Below are 6,486 nucleotides of genomic sequence, written 5' to 3'. Positions count from 1 at the left end.
TTCTGTTACATAACTCCCTCCAATATCGCCATACTCTGCATAATGTACAAAAGGATGTTCACCAGGCATATCCAAAAATAAATCGCTAAAGAATAAGTGTTGGGGAGCTTCCTTACCTTAAGAGAATACGAGCACATGTCTACCGTTCATTGACCCTCTTCATAATTACTGTGTTTGCATGTTTAGGTATACTGATTGCATGGCTGTGTGTGTGTGTGTGTGTGTGTGTGTGTGTGAGAGAGAGAGAGAGAGAGAGAGAGAGAGAGAGAGAGAGAGAGAGACCACCGTGCAAACTGACTGTGAACAGATTTTGCAAGTGAAAGATTGCTTTTTGTTTCAGTGATAGATAAACAGACAGACAGACAGACAGATAGATGGATAGATGGATGGACAGATAAACAGAGATGGAGAGAGAGAAAAAAAAACTCAGAAATATACATAAGCAGAAAGAAACAAGTTTAAAAAAGAATGACCTGCGAGAATGAGTTTATTTGCGGGGCGTAATGGGAAACAGAATGGTGCCTTCCTGCAGAGAGAGAGAGAGAGAAAGAGAGAGAGACTCAAGTAGACGGAGACAGAGAAAGCAATAGGTACATTACACAATACACAGAGAAATATATAAACAGACATAAAGGTAGACAGACACTGACAGAAAGATAGACGGACAGACAGAAAGACTGATAAACAGACAGACAGAAAGACAGATAGACATAAATTGACAGACAGAAAGCCCTTTTATAGCGAGCTTGCACAGAATATTAGAACAACATAAGGAATAAAACATAGGCAGCAGACGACTGGGGAACAAACTGTCGGGCTGGGCAAAACGACACACATAAAAGCAAACAGCATTCCTCATAAAGCCAGAGAGAGAGGGGGGGGGAGGGAATGAGAAAGCAGGGGTGATAGAAACGTTGATGAGAGAGAGAGAGAGAGAGAGAGAGAGAGAGAGAGAGAGAGAAGAAAACAGGGGGCAAGGTAATTTCAATACGGAGCAAGAAGGAAAAGATTTTTTTTTTTTTTTTGAGAATATAAAAAAAAATACGAACTCAGAAAATACGGGGGGAAAAATGGTTCAGTACCCAGAATAGACCGCAAAGGAAATGGTGTTAAGAATATAAATCGATGAAATAAACATCATTACAATCACACACGTCGACTTGTCCTGTTCAATTTCTATAGTACTTTCGCCTAACTTGGCGCTGATTTCCGTCCTACGGTAACTCACTTTATGTTACTCTGTGGCAGAAAATGCTTACGGTTCCTCATCCTATCCACAGAACTTCTCTGTGACTAGAATCATTTGGTATTCATCACTACACTTCGGCATTCAAGACTGAGATGGCAATTTTCGGCCAAGTTAGTGGAAACATGATATAGTCAAGAAGTGCCACAGAAGGTAAAGAGAAGTCAAAATCAAACAACGATATAGCGGAGGTATCGGCCAAATATTTCTATGAGGTATTTACCGAGAAACCAGACGGAGAAATTCCTCGCCTCCCTACACAAAAGGTACCAACATTGTCACACACTGAGTTTTCTTTGACTTAAATAAAACAGGCCATAAAAAAAGTTGAAAAGAAATAAATCACCAGGTCCTGATGGGCTACACCCTAAAATTATTAACACTTTGGCACAGCGATGACGATAATCTCGTCATCCAAAAAACTCCCATAGGCTCGCCGATGACGAGATTCTCGTCATCGAAATAAAATATTCGCCAAAAATCCATTTACTGTTCAATTTTCACGGGATATGGTTCAAATTGAGCGCCAATGTCTTCCCATTTTCTCTGTGAGTCATGTGACTGGCCCAGGCTGCCACGCAGCCACCCACGCCAAAGAAAAAGCCAGTAACTTCCCATCTCTGTTCATAGTCAGACCCTGCTTACTGTCGTGTCTGTTTACCTGCAGTTTTCCGCGGATTTTTCACCATTTTCTGTGTCTTACTGCCTTTATATTCACTGTTAACCTTATCCATGATGAATAAAACATTTATTTTTTTTTTGTGTCATTGTACTTTCTCTTATGGTACTAGTAATGCTTTGATTCTCTTCAACCTTGTATGCATATACCCTGATAGAAAAATTTACTGTGAACAATTTAAAACCAAACTGAATAATATTGAGTGTAATATAGAGTCAGAAATAAGAAAAGAGTATAAACATGTGAAACAACAACGCGTGGCTTGGCAATGCCCAGCCAACTCTAGGGTGGCACGGGCTGAATGCACTAGGCGGGACAAAGTGTTAAGGAAGGATATGAACAATTAGCCATGCCTCCGAAAATATTATTTGAGGATTCATTTCACAGATGACAGTTGCCATATGACTGGAAGATAACAAATATAACAGCTATTCAGGCGGGGAAACTGTTCTGATCCTGCAAACTACAGAACAGTAAGTTTAAGGTGTGTGGTGTGTAAGTTAGTGGAGTCATTGGTCAGAGATCAACTGATGGGATACATGAGGAATAATAATCTTTTTAGCAATAGGCAGTTTGTTTTTTTGACGGGATGCTCAACAACACTTCAGCTCATTAAAGTGATTGACCAGTGGACTAAGATACTCGAGGAACGTCAAGCAGAGAACATATGACGACTTTATGAAGGCCTTCGACAAAGTGCCACATCCCGTAGAAGACTTAAGATTAAGAGTTACAACACCAGTGAAGCGTGTTTAAACTGGATTGAAGCTTTTTATGAAACAGACAACAATGTGCCACTGTAAATTATTATAAATCAGAATGGTATGAAGTCAAAAGTGGAGTTCCACAGGGGTCAGTTCTTGGGCCATTATTCATTGTTCTTTACATAAATGATCTGCCGGAAGCAGTTTAGAATGGTAGTGAAATATATTTATATCCTGATGACACAAAGGTGTACAGGCAGATCAGGAACCAGACTGATTTTACCGATTTACAAAAAGACTTAGATGCTATCAAGAGATGGTCAGAGAGGTAGCTGCTGTTGTTTCACCCGAAGAAATGCAAGTTTATGAGAACTGGAGGATCAAATATAGAAAGAACTGAGTATAAAATAGAGGAATTAATGGTTAAACTATGAGAAGGATATCGGGGTCATAGTTGACAATAAGTTCATTTTCTCGGATCACCTTGCAAAGATGATAAGGAAGGCAAACCGTATACTTGGGCTTATTCGACGAAAATTTGTGTCTTTAGATGAAGAAATCTTTAAATTCTTGTATGTATCTCTGGTAAGACCCCATTTAGAATATGCAAATCAGGTCTGAACCTCCAAATCTGGTGAAGGATGTGGAGGCAATAGAAAATATATTGAGACGAGCGTCCAAATTAGTTCCATCACTGAAGAGTCTGAGCTACGAAGAAAGGTTGAGGACGCGAGGATTACCATCGTTAGCATATAGGAGGGCATGAGGAAACATGATTCAGACCTACGAGATACAATGCGGAGTGTATGACCCTTATGTGTGCCGGGATATTTTTTATTTGCGAGAGGACCAGTCAACAAGAGTTCGTTCGTTCGTTTAAAGTTTTCTGCACTTATAGTGCAAGCCGGGCCATCCATTAGCCCGGTGTCAACAAGAGGCCATAATAAGATTTATAAGGAAAGAACAGGGTTAGATAAATGGAATTATTCATTTTGCAATAGAACTGTAAATAACCAGAATATATAACCCCAGTATGTAGTGGACTCAAAGTCAGTATTGCATTTGTGAGAAATTTAAACAAAGACTGGAGTGCCCAGGACTTAAGATTATAAAGCTAAAATACAAATTAATAAAATTAACTCGACCGCCACCACAAATGAAGCTAATGTAATGGAGCTGCACCCACAGGCCTAACTTTGCCCTCGTCCTGAAGGTTAACAGTAACTGGCACAAAGGAAGATCTTACGAGTTATGTGACCTAAAAATCACTACTTACAATATTTCTTCTTAACGTAGTCTAAAACTGGTGTCTCTCCATGTTGAATGTGGCATTATAACAACAGATTAACGCTTGAATAATATGTCTGTCACAAAGAAGGGCTACGGAAGGGTAAGAGATACGCAGAGTTGTCCTATTCTGCCACTGAACCACGCGAAATATGCTGCAATAGACGAAAATATGAGCCAAATTGAAGTAAATGAACAATAATCACAAATCACTACCTTACCTTCAATATCCACGCGTGTTCATCATCAACATGTGCAGTGATTATAGTCCTAAAATTACCAATAACCATTGAAATAACATGAAAATATTAGCCAACACTGTCTCACTCCCACAAATGTAAACAATGCCGTCTAAATCAGCAGACTCCTCGAATTCCCGTTTTCTACGACTGCCGTGTTTACCTCACAATTCTATGACGTCATTCCTCTATTCCATGACGTCATATTCTATCCTTGCTCCCTAGACGATTTCATTCAGCCTAGTATATACTTTTCGAACCAGATTTTTTTTTATTATAGGCTTGATCGACTCTTCAATGCCAGAGTTTATTATAAATCGTCTGGTCGTGGCAAGGACTTAAAAAAAGAAAGAAAGTGGAACGGAAGTGGTAAAAATAAAACTAAAAAAAAAATCCCGCTTATTCTTGCTACTGCCAGACGATTTTATTTAGCTTAGGGAAGAGAAAATAATGGTTATTTTTTTTTTTTTTACAAAGATTTACCCAGTTCAAGGGGGGTGATGTAAAATGAACACTGGAGCGCTCTCTCTCTCTCTCTCTCTCTCTCTCTCTCTCTCTCTCTCTCTCTCTCTATTTTATTGGTAGTGGATCACGTTTGGTTCATATTGCCGTGTGTGTCAACTGAGAACATCAATAACCCAGGCACGACCAATATGGGTATGCAGCACGTAGAGAGAGAGAGAGAGAGAGAGAGAGAGAGAGAGAGGTGGCGGAGTAATAGTAAAAGTGAAAGTACAGTAGAGAGAAGCGAGATGTGTGTGTGTGTGTGTGTGTGTGTGTGTGTGTGTGTGTGTGTGTGTGTGTGTGTGTGTGTGACAGAGAAAGACACACACACACACACACACACACATCCTAACCAACACCCCTTCCTACACACATCTTTCCTGTTACAAAACGGCCTCATTTCCCAAGCACTAAGAACTACAAAAGGCAACATCTTACGCAAATCTTAGCCACGCTCATGCAAGAATTACTTATACATTAGAGCATCTTGGAGACTCTCATATGCGACCACTCCAGACATCTTGAAATAAAAGATTCCTGAGTCTGTGGCCTCTTGTTTGTCTTCGAGTCTGAGGGACGAATATTGCATGCTCAGACCTTGTTGTTTTTCTTGCATGCAGAAACGTCATATACTCTCTCTCTCTCTCTCTCTCTCTCTCTCTCTCTCTCTCTCTCTCTCTCTCTCTCTCTCACACACACACACACACACACACACACACACACACACACACACCAGTCACCATTCTAGCCCAAAGGGGACGTCAGGCCAAAGGATAGAGTGAAGCTAGATAAGAGGACAGGGAGTATAGGCTGTGTGTGTGTGTGTGTGTGTGTGTGTGTGTGTGTGTGTGTGTGTGTGTGTGTGTGTGTGTGTGTGTGTGTGTGTGTGTGTGTGTGAAGCCCAATAACTTTACACACAAGTTATTAGCGTTGCAGCAGCCCCTGGACCACCCTGAAAGCCTCACTGACAAACTTCATCCATGCACAGACAATAGACTCTCTCAGGTGCCTCTCACTGCAATATTGGCGATGGTACACAATAGAATTTGGACAGGTGAGGCGGCCGAAAATTTCCATCTCTCCCCTTGATCGCTGAGTTGTAACAAATGGATTAACACTAGAATACGATGCTAGTCATGAAGAAGTGCTGCGGAAAGGTGTAGAGCCGTAGTACTGTCTTATTCTGGCCCTGAGCTACGTGAAATAAGCCACGAAAGGACGAAAATCTGAGCCAAGTTAAGATGAAAGTACTGTGGTGATGATGGCAAGTTACGTAAAGGAGAGTTGTAGTGGTGGGGAGCAACGTGGAGAGAGTCAACTTAATCTACACACATTATTCATGGTGGCGTAATGAAAGAGAGACAGACAGACAGACAGACAGAGACAGACAGACAGACAGAGAGCGAGAGACAGAGTATATGTGTGAGTGTTTGTGTATGTGTTTAGGTGAGTGCGTGTGTTAATGTGTGTATGTGCGTTTATATAAGTATGTATGCATGTGTATTCAGACTAGAAAAACAAGCAACTTCATTAAAAAAACAACAGTAAACAAGAAAAAAAACGCATAATACAGAGACAAACAAGGAAGATCACGTGAAAAAAAAAAAAATCGGCATCACAAATACGTAAATGTCACACTCAGATTTTTAACAGGAAACGCAAGGCAGGTAAAGTAATCAAGAGCAGGTGTTTGGGGAGAAAGCAACCGCCAATTAGTGTGCTTTCTATACTCCTTTCACCTTAACTTGGCCCAGATTTTCGTCCTATTGGGGTCTATTTCACGTGGGTCAGAAGGGACAATGCCGCGGCTCTACATTCCTTGCCATG

This window comes from Coenobita brevimanus, chromosome 29 (assembly GCF_032717465.1).
Source record: "Coenobita brevimanus isolate Jiangsu-jjx chromosome 29, ASM3271746v2, whole genome shotgun sequence".
NCBI classification, from domain to species: Eukaryota; Metazoa; Arthropoda; class Malacostraca; order Decapoda; family Coenobitidae; genus Coenobita; species Coenobita brevimanus.
Note: the sequence above shows the minus strand (reverse complement) of the source record.